Here is a 21,708-nt window from a genome sequence, read left to right on the forward strand (position 1 = left end):
CAATGAAAGACTTTAGCATTATTAATGTAAATTTTATCAAAATTCCATTATATCACAATGGTACATACAGTATTAAAATTTTATATAGGTAAAGGTTTTTTAACAATGAATGATAGGCACCCTAAGCAAGTATGTAGTTCCAATTATTAATTTACTGAGCTTCATTCATTCATTATATAATAGTTGACAAAAACCACACATCAGAGTGTCTGTTTTTGAAAAAAAAAATTTTGGAGAATTACTAACAATGCAGCATGCAATTTTTATTTATTATTGGTTCATCATACCCACATCTTACTCACATAGTAAGATTGTTATAATATTCAATAATTTGTAGCTAAATTCAGATATTTTTTAAAAACCTGCAAGACCTCATTTGAAAAGAGCAGTATAGATTTCAGAAGTAACTACTGTTTCTCTAGTGAATAATGTGTATAGAAATCTGCTAAGGTCTTGGGGTATGCAAATATATTTGAGATGCATCAGAGAGTACATATGAAAAAACAGTACTATTTATCATGGTATTTAAATAAAGTGAAATATCATACCAAAGGTTAAAAAATTAACTTTTGGGAAAAAAAATGCAAAAGGGTGCACTGGTATTTGAAATAAGGTAATAATAATTTTTACTATAATTAGTTGTTTCTGAGTCTCATTTAACTCTTTACTTTAATTATCTCTCCATTGTGTTAAGAATCCCTATAGGTGTTAAACTATATAAGGCACATATATTGTGGTGTGAGTTGTTACTGGAAAATATTGGCATTCAGTGAATAATGCCATCAATTTTCTGTTTTGAAATATTAAAGAACTATTTCAGATTTATTGAAATGGATAGTTTTGTTTAAAGGTAACAGTAGTTTTTCAATGTAGAAATTACTAATAAAAATTTAGGTGTTCTCAAAATGTCTGTAACAATGATATTTGATGAACTTTGTGTCATAATGTATAAGAAAAGTTGCTTCCTTAACCCAAACCAGACATCATTGGAATAACCTTGTGTAGTATCAGCACATACAAATTCAGATGAGGACTTTTGCATCTTTTCTCCTTTTACTTCCCACCTACAACATGGCTTATTTTTCATAAGCAAATTTCTATGCTTGTTCAACCTCTCACATATCTCAGAATTCACTAGGAGGGATCCATGACAATCTAGAAACAAACATATCTGAGATAGTGTATATATTAATATATGAAGAAGTTCAAGAAAATATTGATCTGGTCATGAGATGGTGCGGTAACTATATAGAAAGCTAAAATTTGAAATTGAAAGAAATATAATACTCCTGAGAATTTCTATGAATTATGTAGTCTTTGGAAGCAGACATTTTAAGTAGGAAGCTCTTGAGACTCATGTCCACTGCATCTTTTATAGGAATATTTGTTCTGGTTTGAGGGCCACCAGATTTTAGCCAGTGAACTTTTGGCTTGATATAGCATAATCAGAAAGCCCAGCATTCTCTTTTTATACCTAGGCATGGTTTACTAAACATTCATTGAGTTTTTGCACAGACTTTTCCCTTACTTTAATATACCTAGCCCATTAGTCTTGTCACATTCAAATTCATTCATTCTTCAAAAAGTAATTTAATTAAATTCCCTATTGTCTTTAAAATAAAATATCAACTTAAAATAATTTCTATACTCTAAAGCATTTTATTGCAGTACCTATAATCTTTATAACTACTAAGAAATCACATTCTATGTCTCATTTTTACCATTGTCTCTCTCGTATTACTTTCATTATTATTTGAGTATGTCCACCAAATGCTAGTGTGTTTGGAACTTAGCTTCAAAGGGAGAGAGTTGGAAAATAGTGGAATGTTTAAGTAGTGAGACCTAGTAAATTGTGGTGAGATCATTGGAGGAGATGCTCTTGGAAAGGGCTAATGTAACTTTCATGGGGCACAACATAGTTCTTATTAAAGCCAGTTGTTACAAAAGAGCAAGTCTTTTTTTCTGAATTTATCTGACTTCCTGTCTCATTATGTTCTCTCTAACTCTCAAATGAGCCCTCACCATAATGCCACCTCATGTGTAATGCAGGTGAAGGAGCTGTCACAGGAGCTGAGAAGATTCTGGTACAGTGCACTTAAATCTTCAGAACTATATACTCAAAAATATTTTTATTTATTTATAAGTTGTAGTTGGACACAATACCTTTATTTTATTTAATTATTCATTTTTATGTGGTGCTGAGAATTGAACTCAGATTCTTGCATGTGACAGGTGAGCACTCTACCACTGAGCCACACCGCCAGCCTCTCAGAAAATATTTTTATGCATTTATATCTCTTTTTATACATTGGACTGTTTCTGGTATTTTTCTTTAACATTATAAAACAGACTAAAACAACCTCTGTGTCTTATTTCTAAAGAAGACAGGTGAGACTTTGCAACGTATTACCAAAAAATTCTGTAAAATCTTTAGAGTAAAAACTGTTATGCATTCACTGAGTGAGTTTTAGTGAGTGATTAAATATCTTTGAGTCTAAGGCATCTTACTATGAGAGTGAGTAGAACATCTAAGTTTACATGTTAAAAGCTCTGGTATAGTTTAGATGGTAATGGCTTAGCATTTCTGATTCTTATTTGTTTTTATATTTCAAAGGTGATATCTTGTGTTTCTTATTCCTCATGGTGCTTAGGTTAATGTATTACCATTTACTTTGGGACTCAAATATGTGGAATTTATTTTGTTTAGTAAAGCAAAAACAAGAGTTGTTCCTTAGAATATAGCAAAGACTCTATGAGAATGTTTTTATTTTTAATGGGAAGAATTGTCTCATTGCTAATGATTATAGTGGGAATTTACATCTTGATGACACCAATTAATCAGAAATGGTCTGAACTGACTAGATCAAAACCATTAGAAAACCATGAATAAAGGGGCAGATTAAAAAATAGGTTTTTCTAGCACCATTTTGAGTCTCCTATTAGAGTACAAATTATAGTATTTTTTACCAGGGAAAGGACTCAAACACATTTTAAGCTTCCTGTAATCACACAAGTCACCATAAATCATAATACCATTGTAGGAAAATAAATGTAGATCTTCACAGGCAGAAAAATCAAATACAAAAAGTGCAATTTGCCTTATGCAAAACAGATCTCTTCATTTAGGTCATACTTTTTTTAGCTCCCAGGTAACATATCTTTGAGCTCAAGATATTCAACCAGAAGAAAGTGGATTTGTTTTTTGCTAGATGAGTTAAGAACTGATATAATTAGAATGTAGAGTAAACATATTTTGATTTGGGTTTCAGTTGTTTCAAGTATGATGGCTTGCTCAGGAAAACAATGCAGGAGATTTTGACCTCCACTTCACCCAAATTGTATGGAAAAATCATTATTTTTTTAAAACTAAAAGTGGAAGCCACAGGCAATCTACAGCAGGTATTGAAATATCATGATGAGATATCAAACTGCAGTTGTTTTTCTCATATTTTTGTATCATTGATTGCTGTGGAATTTGAATATTTGAAATATAAAAACTATATTTAAAAATAAACATTAATATATATTTTTTTGTATTTTAAGGTAATTTTAAGGCTCATAGCCTAAGGTCATAATACACAGTATAATTACCTCATATTTTTTTCTAATGTAATCCCAAGACAAAGGAGTTGGGATATATTTTTCATGAAAAAAAATATTTTTACTAAGTAAAATTATGTTGTTCCATGTATCATACTTTTCTATGCACTATATGTTTGGCCTTAAAATTAGCAGAAGTGAATGTCTTGATGGGGCTGCCAAAAGGTTTATATTATCTTGTCCAGTGAATATTGTGGAAGAATATACGGAGGATGAACCAGAAGATTTCTGAAATTGTGTATTTTTGTGGCTGGAAACTGTTGAAAGGTACATCATTGTTATTAATGAAAAAGACTGACTAAAAACAGCAATGTTTTTTAAGCATACATACGTGAACAAATTCTTTGTTAAGCAAAAATGCCCTGTGCAGCCAGGGATGGCTGAAATACATTATACTTAGACTCTGGTAATCTCAGTTCTTTTTTTTTTTTTTAACTCTAATGAGTAAATTTTTCTAGCTCAATAAATCTCACTCTCTTCCTTTTCTTGCTTTTAAAACCAGAAGAGCAATACTTGTCTTTTTTAACTTTCTGGATTGTTTCCCAATTTGACTGCAATAAAATAAGCAGAATACTTTTGGAAAATATTGCAAAGCATACAAATGGAAGTGAATAATCTTTGCTTACTTTGTGACACTTTTTCTTTCAAATGATGTTGTAGCTACAAGTGGGTAACTTATCTTTCTTCAATTACCTTTAACTGATTATATGTCCATTTTTCCCTAGCATTGGAAAACACACTTCATCCAGTATTGGTCTCTTGCTTAAGTATTTACAAGTTTTTATTTCTATATCATTGTGTGTTGATATAATTGATTTTTCTTCTCATTTAGTGTAGTTTCATGTATAATTAAATTGGTATGAATATGTCTATATTGGAGAGTGTACAATTTCTTCAGACCTTCTTCTTAAGCATATGTTGCTGTAAACTTTATTCTTCATGAATTATATGTAATGTTTATAAAATTGTGAATGATATTCAATATGATTTTTGTATGGATTCTGTGTATAAGAAGCTTTTACCCTATTGTAGCTGAAAAGTCAACATTTTATGATAAGAAACATAATCTTTACATACAACCTTCTCAGTTTACCTCTTACTACTTGGTCCTCAGAAAATGAGACTATAAAACATAGCTCATTGATTATTTTGTCATAAGTATAAGGACTCACTCAACCTTGACTCTACATCCATTTCTCTAATTCCTGCCCTGAAATAACACTACCTATAGAATAACAAGGATGTCAGAATTTATTAATGTTCATGAAAACACTGATCATTGACCTCATTCACAGAAAAATTAAAAGTCTCCAATGAGGACGAAGTCTAGAAGACCATTATGCACACAAGAAAGATAAAGCTCTTCTCTCCTGAAAGAGCTACCTTTAAGTTTGTGGAAATTCAGTCTATTAAAATCACTAGGAAATGTTAAAATGTTAAAAAGTTAAAATTTTAAAATTTATAATTCAAGATATGAAAATCTGGGGCTTATTTTCCTATATCTATATCCTTCTTATAACTCTTAATTTCACCATAAATACAAACAGAAAAAAATAATGATCTGACTTATGCAAATTGTATTCCACATTAAGTTTATTTAAAATGTGTAAAAGTATTAACAGATGCTAGAGTATTATTTACTCAACAGTATGTTTTACTGTTACATAGAACATTTAGTCAAGTGGAACACTATTATAGCTGTCATTTAACAACAGGATGCAATACATGAGTGTTAACATATAAACAAATATTCAGTTATAAAGACATATTGCATACATAAGGTAAATATAGGTAAAAAAGATGCACTGTAAACCTGGCATGATGGTCCATGCTTGTAATCCAAGCAAATTGGGAAGCTGAGTAGTTTCAGAAGTTTAAATTCAGCCTCAGCAACTTAGTGTGGTTTCAAACAACTTAGCAACACAGTCTCAAAATTTGAAAAAGTGGAGAGAGGGCTTAAGAATGTGGCTCAGTGTATAAAAATACCTAAACGTAAACTGAAATACAACAAAAAATTAAAGTTTAAAATATTACACTTGAGTGTTAAACATAAAAAATAGATTTCATATAATTCTTTTCTCAGTATTCAAAAGTGAAAATAGTAATTTTTGATTTAGAATAACAATTATATTCTTTCAAAGATGACGTTTCTTCACTATGCATTTATTTATGACTGTTATTTCTACAAAATAACTTGATAATGCTTAATAAATTTAAGCAAAAGCTAAAGACAACTACTTGTTTTCTAAACTTAAATGGGTTCTGTATTTTACTGATCCTCATATACATCAAGGTGTAATATATAGATAATAACTTTACTATACTCTCATATTTATTATAAATGTTACACTGTTATATAAGGCATATATTTTGGACAAAATCTGTTCAATGTTCACTACTAGTATAAATTTTCAGATGTTCAATGAATTTAAAATTTAAATACATTTTGGATATATTATTTAACTTTTTAGGGTTTCTGGGCACAATGAATTTTCCAAAAATAAGCAGTGTTTAAGAAACATGTAGCTACATTTTTTTTCCATTTGTATCTTTTCTAACCAGTACATATCCACAGGTTCTGAGTATTGGTGAATAAATTTTGGAGGCATTGTCACATTGTCAATTTTCACATTTCAAAACATTGTGATGAGGATTAAATGTTGTCCCTTTCTTAGAGTAATGGTACAATGGTCTCACTTTTATAGCTTCTCTCCAATGTGCTTTCTCTGATGTCTTGTAATTTATGATATATAATTTAAAATGTTTCTACATTCTCTACATTTATATGTCTTCTTTCCAGAATAAGTAGCCTAGTGGTGAAAATAATTGATTTCTTATTAAAAGCTTTGCTGCATTTTTTTTTTCAATTTGTAGAGGTTCTTTTCTGTATAAATTCTGTTGTTAATAAGGTTTACTCTCTTTTTTTATGTTTATTTTTTAGTTTTAGTTGGACACAATACCGTTATTTCACTTATTTATTTTAATGTGGTGCTGAGGATCAAAGCCAGGATCTCACATATGCGAGGCTAGCACTCTACAACTGAACCACAACCCCAGCCCCACATTCTTTACATTTGTAGGACTTCTCTCCAGTGAGTACTGCTGTGATGAATAAGGTCTATTTTTTGACCAAAAGCTTTTCCACATTCTTTACATTTGTAGGGCTTCTCTCCAGTGTGAGTTTTGCTGTGGTGAATAAGGCTTGTTTTTTGACCAAAAGCTTTGCCACATTCTGTACATTTGTACGGCTTCTCTCCAGTGTGAGTTCTGCTGTGGCAAATAAGGTGTGATTTTTGACCAAAAGCTTTGCCACAATCTTTACATTTGTAGGGCTTCTCTCCAGTGTGAGTTCTCCTGTGGCATATAAGGCTTGATTTTTGACCAAAAGCTTTGCCACAGTCTTTACATTTGTAGGGCTTCTCTCCAGTGTGAATTCTCCTGTGGCAAATAAGGCTTGATTTGTGACAAAAAGCTTTGCCACAATCTTTACATTTGTAGGGCTTCTCTCCATTGTGAGTTCTTCTGTGGCAAATAATGCTTGATTTTCAACCAAAAGCTTTGCCACAGTCTTGACATTTGTAGGGCTTCTCTGCAGTGTGATATCTGCTGTGGTAAATAAGTTCTGATTTTTCAACAAAAGCTTTGCCACAATCTTTACATTTGTAGGGCTTCTCTCCAGTGTGGGTTCTTCTGTGGCGAATAAGGTGTGATTTTTGACCAAAAGCTTTGGCACATTCTTTACATTTGTAGGGCTTCTCTCCAGTGTGAGTTCTCCTGTGGCAAATAAGGTCTGATTTTTGACCAAAAGCTTTGCCACAATCTTTACATGTGTAGGGCTTCTCTCCAGTGTGAGTTCTTCTGTGGCGAATAAGGTGTGATTTTCGACCAAAAGCTTTGCCACATTCTTTACATTTGTAGGGCTTCTGTCCAGTGTGAGTTCTCCTGTGGCAAATAAGGTCTGATTTCTGATGGAAAGCTTTGCCACATTCTGTACATTTGTACGGCTTCTCTCCAGTGTGAGTTCTCCTGTGGCAAATAAGGTGTGATTTTTGACCAAAAGCTTTGGCACATACTTTACATTTGTAGGGCTTTTCTCCATTGTGGTTTCCTCTGTGGTAAATAAGACCTTTTTTTTTTTTACTAAAAGCTTTGCCACATTCTTTATATTTGTAGGACTTCTCTCCAGTATACATTCTCTGGTGGAGAACAAGGCCTGATTTTTTATATGATTTCTGGTGTTCACTCTCACTTGGAGTTTTCCCTATTTTCTTTTTTGGTAAATATTCAAGATCACAACTTCTATATTTTGCACTTATCACTTCATGAAATATATGTTTTAGGCCCTTTTCTGGTGAATATACTTGGGTATGATTAGGAGTCATGGCTGAAATAAACAAAAATAAAAACAATACCTATTAGACTGGGATAAATATATTTTGCATACATAACATGAAATTAAGGTAAAATAAGTACATCAGGAGTGTAGCATATTAGTAAGTCCAAAGTCACCATAAATCCAAAATATATATTAGTTGAATAAAAAATGTACAGACAAAATTACATTGAGAATATTACCAAAATTCTTGTAGAGACCACAGTATCCAAGAGGAGTACATCATAAAGAAGAGTAATATAATAAAGTGTAGAAAAGTATCATTAACAGCCTTTTTTCCTTCATAAGATAGTATTGTGTATTTAGGAAATATTTACCAGCTACCTTCACTGTCAGTAGAACAAGAGAAATGTAAAACATATACAAACATTTCTGGCTTTTTTAAAGAATGTCCAAAAAATGTTTTTTGTCTACCATGACATAGAGACATGAAAATAACTAGTAGAATTTGAGTGATAATACCATAAATATTCAACAAGTGTAAAGAGGCAATGGACTCTTAAAAAGAAATATGAACAAAAAATTTACTAAGAAATATACACAAATATGTCTATAAAATTTATCATAAAAAACATTTTTTAAAAGACTATAAAAACCTTGCATAGCCTATGGCCATAATACTTGGATGAATTCAACACATGAGAGTCAAGTATATTAAATTTATTTTTATATTTTTACATTCATGTGATATGAGAATTTCCTTTATTGACAAATACAACTTTGTTTATCTATAAATATATCATGGTATTTTATATTATATATACAATGTAAAATGACTAAATAGAATGAATTAACACAATCATTATTTCATATAATTATCAATTTTGTTCTTACAAGGTATTATATTCCTTCTACTAGTATTTATGAAGAACATAATACACTCACTATGTGGTAAAATAAAACTCTTGACCCTATTATGCTCAATAAATAAAAATATGGAGACTTTCACTATAATATCAACCCTACACAAAACACAGTACCTGGTGAGCAAAATTTTGCTCACTTAATTTCTGAGTTCCACATGTGAATCAAATGCTCCTACAACTTAATATCTGCCTGCCACCTTTCACTTAATTCAAAGTCCTGCATATATTTCTTATAACACTTTAAGAGACAAAATATTTTATAACTAAATAATAATAGTATATATGTACATATTTTTACACATTCGACATTGATGGGCAAACACATTTAGACCCTAGCTTTAATACTGAGAAAAATGTTTACACTAAACACAAAAGCAGAGGTATCTCTTCAATTTTCTGATTTAATTGTTCATGGATAAATATTTAGTACTGGCAATTCTGGATCTTTAGGTCATCCAACTTTTAATGTTTCATGTATAATGCTTGAGATTACCCCCAAAAATTCTATATCACAAACTACAACACAAGTCTTTTTTAAAATTGTTAGAGCCATGTCGTTTCTAAATTTCTGTGACATCTCTCAAATGAAGTACTTTTTCATGGCCTCCCAATTAGCAAATATTACAAGGATGCAGCACTGTTCTTGCCTATTTTTATTTATTTAAAAGTTTTTATACTTTTTTCCCAAAAATGGACTATATAATCTACTGATGGCTCCTTTAATGAACAAATAAAAAATAGTACAGCAAATATAAACAAAGATAAGCATGGCTAAATCCAAGTGACAAAAAAGAAAAAAAAAAACATTAAGAATTTAACATAAGGAGACTGACAGTTATGAATTACTCAAAGAACACTAAATCACTATTCAAAAAAAGTTTAGAGAGTGTAATTGAAAAATATTAACATCAATGAGCACAATGTTTATGTGAATAATTCTTTAAGAAAAAATGAGAGGGGCATTACTAGTGTGCAAATCTGAAATTCTACAAATATGGGAGAGGCTTATCAAGCAGTACCAAGTTTAAGAAAAGTCTAAGCAACTTGTACAATACTGTAAAAATTAAAAATCTAAAGGATATATAAAGAGAAGTGTTATATATGTACATATACTGTGTTTTGTGTAGGGTTAATATTATAGTCAAAGACTCCATATATATTTTCACATTTCCTATATATATAGGAAGTGTGAAAAGAAGCCAAGCATACCACAATAAAAAAACAATGATCCAGAAATTAAATCACTAATCAAAATTAAAAAAAATAAAAAATATAAAAAAATCACAAAATAAAATTATAATGATTCATTCACTTCCAAATATTTATGATTACTAATGCATTATTTGAAAACACAAAACAAAAGAAAAAAAATACTAACAGAATCAAATCTAAAAAAAGAAAATGTCAAGTCAGTTCCAGCAGACAGCATGGAAAGAAACCAAACATGATCTGCTCCTAGAGGCCCTATTTGTTTAAAGATGGATAATGCTCCTGCCTTTACATCTCATCCTTTTGCATAATTTTTAATCAATGAGATATAGTTTTAAATCATGAAATTTCTCATTATTCTTTTGGACGAGCTTTGTTGAGTGAGCAAATTGTATCCTAATACTTGCCTTTTAAAACAGAAACAAACAAAGATCTAGCCTCTCTTTTATTAATATGCATTAAATATTGTTTTATTTACAGGTAATGTGCTCAATATACAACATAAAGTTAATACACAAAATTGGTCATCTGCATTGAATAGACTTTTTATTCTCAAACAGCCATTACTAAAAAAATTATGTAATATATGAGGTTCCATCTGACCAGCATGACAAGATGCCTTTGATCATGTGGGGAAAAGCATAAACTGCTACTCTTATGCCAACATGTCCTGTTTGGACTCTACCTTCATGCATGAAAAATAGCAATTATAAATGTACATCAGGGACTTCACAAGCTGATTTCTAAGTTTCATTTAACCCTGGAAGATAAGAGTTCATCCAAACAAGAGAATAATCATTCTTCTCAAAAGAGGAGAATCATTAAAATAGGACCCCAAGATACATGAATTCTAGTTAATTCTAGTTACTGGGCGGGGGGTATAAAACCATTAACAGCCTCAGCATAAGAGGTGTTGGCTAAAATGGGGTTAGAATGTACACTAGATAACTTTGTTACTGCTTTGATTGATAAACTCACACAAAACTCTGTAAATGCTTTGGTCTTAATAACAATTTTGCTCTGTTTCTGTACACCAGCTCTGGGAAAATCAGTACTGTCAGATCCTGAACTTCTAGAACCCATTACAATATCTTGACTCACTTGCATAAAATTGTTATATACCTGCAAAAAATTCTCATTGTTGTCTTAGCAGAATAATGTGTCCTTACCATCCACATAGTATTTAATAGGTCACCATCCTGTGCAATTTATACATATAAGATCTATTCCTCTTGATAAAAAAGTGATGATTCAGTGAAGCTTCTCTCTAAGGCAGAATTTCATAGGTTGACATTCTCCTTAGTGGGTTTACCTGGACTAGCTCTAGGGGCTTATAAAACTTCTATGAAACTCGCCTATGCTATCATAAACAGTATTAGTCACACCTCCATGGATGTAAATATGCTTAATGAAGAACAAAAACAACATTGTCAAGCCATACTTGACAATCATGCTGCAACTGATTGTCTGTTATTGTTACATCATAAAGGATATCAGAAGTTTAATAACATGTGTTCCTTCAATTTAAGTTATAATAGTAATTTTATTTCAAAAGACTTAGATTACCTTAAAGATATCATTAATAAGGTTGAACAAGATGATGGATTTTGGACTTGTTGGATTGGTTAACTTCATGTTTACTCAATTTCATCTGGGTCAAAAATATTCATAGGTGGATGTTTACTGATGTTGGAACTTGCTGTTGTCTATGTCTGCCCTATTTTTTGCCCCCACCAGCATTACGGAGATAAGTAATATTATTTATTCAAAAGGCCTTTAAAAAGAGGGGAGGTATTATGTATTCTGACCTTGGAATAGACAGGAAAGTGTTGGAGTGATTGTAACTGGCACCCTGAGTCCCAAAATTGAAATGCCCAACAGTTTCTCCCTTACGATATTAAGACAACTCTACAGGTGCACTATCTAGTTTCTGTGGTAATGTCCTTAGGGAGAAGGGGCTCTATATTTGTATTAACTGTTCCTAATATTGGTTAGCTAGCACTTGGGCTTAAAGAAAAACTGGGTTAGAATGTATTCATGATATCAGAAGGTATGTAATTTTGGAGTATTATATGTGCAGCTGTTAAGAGGGGTGGCCAGTTATTTTTTTCTTTTTTCCTTTTCACTGTGTGTGTCTCTCTCTTCTCTTTGCTTCTTTAAAAGTTTCCTTACAAGAAGATATGAAATAGATCATGCTGGCTCTCAGAACAAAAGGTAAGTTTTGATGGCTAATTTGAATAAACTGGGACATCACTAAAGAAGAAAACAGAGAACAAGGAATTTGAAAATGTGATAAATATAGGACAGTATGTGTTCAATGATTACAATCAAAATAAATAAACCTAAGCTTCTGAAAATTTCTTCTGCTGGATAACTACTCTTTCAACATTTTTCAGTTTGGTTTTCTCCTTGACATTTGAATGACTCAACTGTGTCCCCTGCTATGTGTAGTCTACAATAGTTTACATCACTAAATTATACTAGGTACTACTTATCTAAAGTGAAGAATATCTGTACTAAAAATGCCCTTATGCCCTTTTTCTTTGAAACACAAATCTGAAACTCATTCTTATAGAGAAGTTCCCATAAGATACTCTGCAACAGAAGTAAATTAAATAATAATTAGTAGTTAATAATTTTAAAGGGAAATTAAACTTACCCAGGAAGGCAAAGTTTCTATAATTCTCTAGCATCACATCTCTATATAAATTTTTCTGAGCAGGCTGAAGGCATTCCCACTCCTCTTCAGTAAAATCAATGGCTATATCCATAAATGTTAACAGTTCCTAAAATAAGAATAGGTAAATAAATAACACATTGACCACATGAACATTTGCACAGTCTGTAATGTAATTAAAGTTGAAATGAGAGGTAGTAGACTATCATGTAGGTAGTGTACTTCTGCAGAAAAAGTGATTGAAGTTCAAAAAAGTATACATACACCACATTTATGAAACACAATATAAAACTCAGGCATTATCACAAAAATATATATATTTTTTTCATTTTTATATCTTGATCTAAATTATACATATTTTTCAGGTGAGAAAATCATGGTAATTAAGAACGGGAACCCTCAAATTTTAATTGTACAACCACTAATCAGAGATTTACTAATGTGTAGAATCTTATTTGTTATTTCTCTAATAGAGCTAGCTATTCTGAATGTGTAGTGAGATCTCTAGTAACTCCAACATCAATGGTATAAGAGAAATTTTGAAATGCAACAAGGTAGACAGACCACTTAATGGAAATATTTAACAGTTTATTTAAGTTCAAACATTTATGTTTTTTATGTGTGTTATTAACATAAAAAAAGCAACAACAATCCTGTTTGAATTATCCTTTCTATAATTTTAACATCTATTAACATACAAAATTACATATATATATATATATATATATATATATATATATATATATATATACACACACACACACACACACACACACACACACACTTTAATCGATGTTTATATTGTATATTTATAATAGAATATACGTATAGCTCTTAAAACAAATAAATTGGTTTTTTATTTGTTCTTTCTAGTTCTACCTGACAGTAAAATCGATTTTTATGATATTATGAAAGCATGTGATATCCTAATTAAAATCCTGTTCTTATTGGTGGTTACAATGGTAGGATTCACATACAGATATATATCTTTTATATTTTTATCCTTGTCCCTTTTATTTATTTATTTATTCATTTATTTATTTTTTGTTTACCATTGTGCAATCTACTGATCTTCTTTTCTTACCCTTCCCCACTTTATGAGCTTTAGATTTCACATATCAGCAATAACTTTCAACTTTTGGTCTTAAAGAAATGGTTTGTTTTACTTAACATAAAATCTCCAGATTCATCCATTTCCTGGCAAATGTCATAAAGTCATTCTTCTTTATGGCCAATTCATAGTTTATTGTGTACATAAGCAACAGTTTTTTGTCCTGTCATCATTGAATGGACCCATTTCATCATTGAATGGTTGGTTTTATAGCTTAGCTATTGTGAATTGTGCTGCTATAAACATAAATGTGGCTGTGTCAATGTAGTATGCTGATTTTAAGTCCTTTGGGCATATACAGTGCAGTCAAAAAACTGGGTAAAATTGTGGTTCCATTTCTTTAACAATATTCATACAGGTTATTATGTTTCACTTAGACCTCCATACAGCTGGAAAAATTGGAATTCATTTTTACCTGAGGTGAAAATAAAACATACACAAAAATATTATAAGCCATAAAATGGCTAGGATTTATTATCAAATCATCCATCCCAATAAAAAGTTATTTTTTTAATATTTATTTTTTAGTTATCGGTGGACACAACATCTTTGTTTGTATGTGGTGCTAAGGATCGAACCCAGGCCACACGCATGCCAGGCAAGTGAGCTACCTCTTGAGCCACATCCCCAGCCCCTAAAAAGTAAAATTTAAAAACTAAAAGTAAAGAAAGTCTAAGCAAAAGAGAAAAATTAGAAGCTATCAAAGATAAACATAATACAGTAACCAGTATCAATGTTGGTGCTTTTAAAAAGCAAATGAGCCCAGTCTAGTGATGGACAACTGTAGTTCCAGTGACTAAGGAGGATAAGAAAAATGGATCATAAATTCTAAGACAATATTATATATAATATTGTCTTATATATGTTGTATTGAGCAACTTAGTGAGGCACTTAGCAACTCAGCAATACTCTGTCTCTAAATAAAATATAAAAAAAGGACTGAGGATGTGGCTTTATTGTTAAGCACCCCTGCGTTCAATCTTCAATACAAATTTTTAAAAAAGCAGATACAATTAAAAAAGCACTAGCAAATTTGAAAATTAAAAAAATAAAAAATATATCAATTATACAGTGTGTAATTGCAAATATAGGCATATATAATGATTTCTCACTTTATGGAAATACACTCTGGAAAATTTATCCTAAGAGTCTTCTGCAATTTTCCAATTCTCTGAGTGCAATGACAGAATCTAGATGGTATAGACTAATACATGGCTAAGATATTTGCTAGATCCATGGTTGTACATAAAGTCTACTGCTGACCAAAATACCATGATGCCACATGATTGATGTTATGAAGTAAAATCAATCAGGGTAAACCTCATAATAATATAAATGGTGGAACTACAGAAAACACCGACAACAAAACTCTTAAAACATGCTAGGATATTGGGAAAAGAGTGTGATAATAAAATGCTATTTATCCCTTCACTCATAAATCATAACAACATATTTTGACACAATAAATGCAGAATATAAGTTATTAATAAATAATACTGAAATGTATATGAAAGTACAAAGCTCAAAAGTTTATATACAAATATAGGGTTCATATGGTGGTGTACACCTGAAATATCTACTATTCTGGAGTCTAAGGCATGAAGTTCAAAATTTAAGGCCAACTGAAGTTATTGAGCAAACCCCATCTGGAAATAAAATTTAAAACAGAGCTGAGAATATGCTCAGCATTAAGACACCTTGGTTGAATTCCTAATATCACAAAAGAAAAAAAAATAGTTTTGTTTTGTTTTGTTTTCAAAATTATATAACAGACTTAAACTTATGGATTACAAAATATTAATACAAAAAAACGTATTCATCAAATGATTACATTAAAAGCTGCAAAACTGACAAGGGAAAAAAACCCTAATTTCCTCACATATAATCAAATGCTTATAAGAAGAACAAATACAACAGATTGCAAAAGAAAAACAAAAAATTCTTGAAGAGTCACAATAAAAAGGATATATCTAAGTGTTCAATAATCATAAAAACTCAAAATCTTTAGAAATTAGATAACATTGAATAAAATCACATCATATAGATGAATTAAATAGTATTGATGAATATGTGGAATAAATGCATTCACAAAAAAAAGGAAAATAATAATTAAAGCTTTTATTATCCATTTGTAGAAACTGTTTTGTAATCATATGTATATGATACACCCACACAGTAATCATAGACTAAAATTACAGCAACTGTACATGAGAATACAGCCACATTCTTCCAGAGTTGAAACCAAGGGGCATGGATAAAGAGGAAGAAATAATTATTAAATTTTGTAAAATGTAATTTCTAGGAGCTAGAATATTTGTTGATGTATTATATCCAGTTTGACAAATACAATAAAATACCATGTATATTTTATGCTGATGTCACATGAATGTTGCATTTCATATGCAAGTATGTTTACAAAAGAATATGCAGTATTTGAGAAAATAAAAATACAGAAAAGAACATAAAAGACTCAAATATTCAACATATTTAAAAAGGATAAAACTATTATACAAATGATCACTTTTCTCAAGGTACTCTTTAATAAAAACTGGTCATAATTTTACCATTCTTTACTTTTTGTTAAAGAATAAATCAAAGCAAAAACTTCTAAAATTTTCCTGGAAAGTTGAATGTATATAAAATTAGACAAGAACTCTCTCATATATAAGAGCAAATGTACTAGTGATCATTACCTGACACTAATACATGTTATAATATTACAACAGTGTAGTATTTAAGATAAAGAAATCACAATACAGAAAACAACTTAGGGCAATTCATATGTATACAAATATCTTTTTTCTGTTAATTATTATAAGTGTATAAATCAAAACATATCAATAAAATATTTAATGTGAGTGAATGCTACAATCCAACCTCAAGGTAGATGTGAGAATAAAAGGCATAGATTACAAAAGCGACTTGTATACAGAATGTGTGTGACACTGGAATTATACACAAGCATCCACCAAACAGCAGATATAAAGAGAGATAATTTTAAAAAATAAAATAAAAATAAATAAAAGCAGAATATAAGCCTCCCTCCATTTATGGATACACCAAATAAATATATACTCCTGTTTTGAGTCCATCTAAAACTGTTAAGGAATTAAAGGCACACAAATTGGAAAACTGAAAAAAAAATATCTAGCAAGACATAAGTAGAGGGGCTGTGGATGTGGCTCAAGCGGTAGCGCGCTCACCTGGCATGCGTGCAGCCCGGGTTCGATCCTCAGCACCACATACAAACAAAGATTTTGTGTCTGCCAAAAACTAAAAAATAAATATTAAAAAATCTCTCTCTCTCTCTCTCTCTCTCTCTCTCTCTCTCTCTCTCTTTAAAAAAAAGACATAAGTAGAATGCACTTGAAGATTTTCCTAATTTGAGCAATATGCAAAATTACTGGAACAAATGCCCAAATCCAGTGTTAATATAAATAAAGGAAGATTGATTTGGGTTTGAAATATATTATTTAACTCTAAATTCCCTGTAGTTTAAATGCTAATTTATCTGTACACACAGAGGAAGGAATAAGATATACATGAGTACATGAGTATTTACACCAGGAAGGAAAAAAATAAGTGGTTTTCTATGGCCATGCAAGATCCATGGGCTTTATTCCATTAGACCAGAGTGGAAGAGGTGTTAAATCTTAAGGGAACCCCTTAATCCCTGAGAGGGATTTGCCAACATTTTCTAAAAATGCAAATAGCTGTTGCTGGCAGTTGAACTTTTATCTAGACAGTACCAAAATATTAACAGAGAAATACAGACCACCACTGAAAGCCCAAGTGGCAGTTTAGCACTTCTTGAGCTCTCTCACCCAGCTCACTTTACTAATAACACCAGACCTAACCAATTCTTTCTGTAAGTAATTTGTCCCGATATTAACTTTTTCCATTCAATGGACTACATCTGAAACCTCAAAGCATTGAAAACACTGGTAACTGTGCAAGTGCAAATCTCCCTAGAACAAAAAGAAGTGTTTTCACATTGGTGTGCAAACATTGTAATGGGCTAAAATCTCGAATATCAGTGAAGAAAAATGGTTACAATCACAGATCCCTCTTTATTTCTAAAATAGGTGCATATCAATTTTTTTCCAGTGAGCATAAGGCACCCTGGAATCTAAAAAGCTTGCATCAGAATTTTAGTTCACCATCCAATTATAAGATCTTCTGCATGAGCAGAGCTGTTAGAATGGCTACTCTCAAAAAGTGGAAAAGTAAGTAGTACTCCAATTATATGAATATGGAAGAAAGAAACAATGTGCTAGACTATAAAATTAGTGAAGACATTTAAAAAAATGGAAGTTGAGAGTTCTATAAGTTATTTCTTTGAGAAACTAAGCTCTCTACATTTATACTGCTCTTGAACAAGAAAAGCCCCTAGTACTGGTCTGGACTTATGAGAGGCATTAGATGTGCCAGCTGTGGCAATCTCATATTACATAGTTCTGAAACACAGTTCCAGGAAAATACCAGAGTATGGAATGAGAATGCTCTCATATACATTTCACAAATGAGCATAAAGACACTCTGACAGGTTGTCTGACTTTAGAGACACAAAGGAAGAGTAGAAACACATGATTTTTCCAAGATCAAGTGATTCTTCTTTACTTTTCAATTATGTAAAATGCTTATAAACAACAACAACAAAAATTTTTGCTTTTGATTTTTTTCTACGGTACTGGGGATTTGAAACAGCAGCATGTTAATTCTGGGGTACATACCCAGCCATGTTTTTAAATTTTGAGACAGGTTTTTCTAATTGTCTAATTAGTCTACCTAAGTTCCTGATGTTTAAGTGGAAATTGCAATCTTACTGACTTAGCCCACTTGAGTCTCTGGAATTAATATGCATATATCATTGCACCCAGAGAGAAAAAAATACTTTAAAGTCTCATGCAGTTTTTGGTATAACAATTGAAAATACCATGTTCATTTGAAATATAATATGGGTAAAATAACTGATAATACTGCAAAAATGTAACTGATAATATTGGAAAAGGGGGAAGTTGTCATTGAACAGAAAGCTAAAATTTTATATATAAATGCAACTCACAATACTGGGGCATAAATTTAAAATCACACTCAGCAACTGTCTGAAGATAAAAAAAAAAATTAAAAGTACCAGGTATGTAGCAAAGTGGTACAGTACCTGTGGCTCAATCCACAATACCACAATCTCCAAAAAGAAGGAGAATTAATTCAGGAGGAAAGAAAAACTGAGATACCTATAGAGTATCTCACCCCGCTCCTGGAGGAAAAAACACATGGATTTTTGATTATGATGATCTCCTCACTCCAGAATCCACAACACAATCTGAGAAGATTCGGAAATATTGCCACAAATGTTCTCACATAGAATTTAAGGTAGGGGCTGAAGACATTCTATAGGATACTATAGGACTTCCAGTGTCTACTGTTAATATATGATCCAGTTGACTGGCCAGTGGAAATTCATGGCTGACCTTTCTCAGAAGAAGACACAGGAATGCAGAAACCAAAGATTACACCAGGGATTCTAGCCAACCATTGCCAGTTCCCACCATAGTCAGTGCAGCCAGTTTCAACCAGACTCACCATCCAGTCTCAGGATTTCACTGCACACTCATCATTTACTCTATTTTTAGGAACCACATGTCCTCTCTATAAATCACAAAGTACCTATACAGGAGAAAAAAAATCAGGTTCACTGAACATAAGTGAGGAAGCCTAGAAGTGGATACCCACTCTGGCAGACTTGACACCAGATGGTCAAAACTTGCTTCTCTTTACTGAATATGTGTAGATTGGACAATGCTTATATAAGGAGTCCTGATTGGACACAACTTATGTCTTCATATGCTCAATCTGAACCTAGTGAGTTTTTTGAGAGTCAGGATATAACCTCAAATCCAGAAATAAATTATGTCACAATTGTAGGGTCTTGTCTGTACACTTATTTATTTATTCATTTATTTTATTTTGAGGATCTGGGAATTGAAATCCAGATCCTTAGGCTGCATCAAATTTATGGCAAGGTATCCTTGGAAAGTAAAATCCAGCCAACCCAGAAAAGCATTTGCATTTAAACTTGCATATGAGGCCTTTTGAATGTGTAGATTATATATGTAAATATATTATTTATGGATGGAAATAATACAGTGACAATCCTGTAAAATTTCAGTTAACTTCTCTTGTATGGAAACAGATTGAACATTAAAATTATATGAGGTGGAAAGATAATTATTTTTTTAGAATTCATATAAAAAGTAAAATTGAATTTTATAGTATAACCCATAATTTCCACTATGTGAAAATTACCATTATGTATTTAAAATATTACTAGTAAAGTATATGTATTTTTGGAACAGCACCCTCAAAACTATGTCAAGACTCCAGAAAATCTCAGTTCACAGAACCATATTTGAGAGTTATGAGTTCAGGAAGATGAAGGACATGATCACTTCTTTTGATTCTACAGGTGAATGATACATTTATTTTTTTTACCAATATTTCTCCTGAGATATAAAAAACTAGAGAGAAACTGCCCTGAGTGAGGGCAAGGAGATTTCACCAGAAAGTGTATGGTGTGTGTGTGTGTGTGTGTGTGTTTGTATTATATATATATATATATTTCCCCCAGATCCAAAGATTTGAGTCTATTATTTAAATTGACTAATGGAATATTCTTTATTTTTATGACATGGCCTTAGATCCAATGGCCTGTCTATAACATTTTCTTTTTATTTCTATGATGAAATCCCCTTAAGAAAGTGAGCTTGAAATGAAGATGAATTATGTTGGTGAGGATGTAAGGAAAAAGCCCCACTGTAACAATGTTGGTAGGACCCTAAATTTGTGACACCAATCTGGAAAAGAATAAGGAGATTCCTTAGAAAACTTGGAAAGAAACCAAAATTTACCCAGCTACCCAACTCCTCAGTTTAGACCAACAAGAGCTAAAAACCGTATAATACAGAGGCATATCCACATCAATGTTCGTAGCAAAACAATTCACAATAGGTAAACTATAGAACCAATCTATATGCTCTTCAATAGATGAATGGATAAAGAAAATATGGTCTATTTACACAGTGGAATAATACTGAGCATTAAAAGAGAATAAAATTATGGAATTGGGAAATAAATGGATGGAATTGGAGAGTATCATGTTAAGGCAAGTAAGCCAATCCTCCTAAACCAAAGACCTAAGGTTTTCTCTGCTAAGTGGATGGTGATCCACAACGAGGGAAGTGGAAGGTAGCATGGAAGAAATGAAGAAACTTTGAATAAGACAAAGGGGAGGGAGGTGATGGGAGATGTTATAGATGGTGGAATGAGATGAAAATCTTGTTATACACAAAGTAGAGTTACATGGGTTTTGTAACTATACTTTCTGTACAACAAGAGAAATAAAAGTTTGTGCTCCATTTGTGTACTATGAAGTGAAATGTATTCTGCTCTATTAGCAAGTTAGAACAAATTAATAAATTAATTGATTTTTAAAAATTCAGGAAAGAGACTTGCATTTCCCTAGATCTATATATAAACATATATAAGGATATATATATATATATATATATATATATATATATATATATATATATATATATAATGAACATATTTACTGTATATAATTTATGAACAATTTTTTTCATATTTCTATCAATTTTTTTAAAGAAATGACAACAGAAGCATTATAATTCTTATTTCTTGTATAGAACACAATTTTTCATATCTCTGGTTGTATATAAAGTATGGTGATACAAATTTGTGTCTTCGTACATGTACTTTTGATTATGGTCTCTATCACCTTCCACCATTCTTGCAAATCCCGTGTCCCCTTTCTTTTCATCCCACCCCT

The sequence above is a fragment of the Marmota flaviventris genome, unplaced genomic scaffold, assembly GCF_047511675.1.
Source record: "Marmota flaviventris isolate mMarFla1 unplaced genomic scaffold, mMarFla1.hap1 Scaffold_54, whole genome shotgun sequence".
Lineage (NCBI taxonomy): Eukaryota > Metazoa > Chordata > Mammalia > Rodentia > Sciuridae > Marmota > Marmota flaviventris.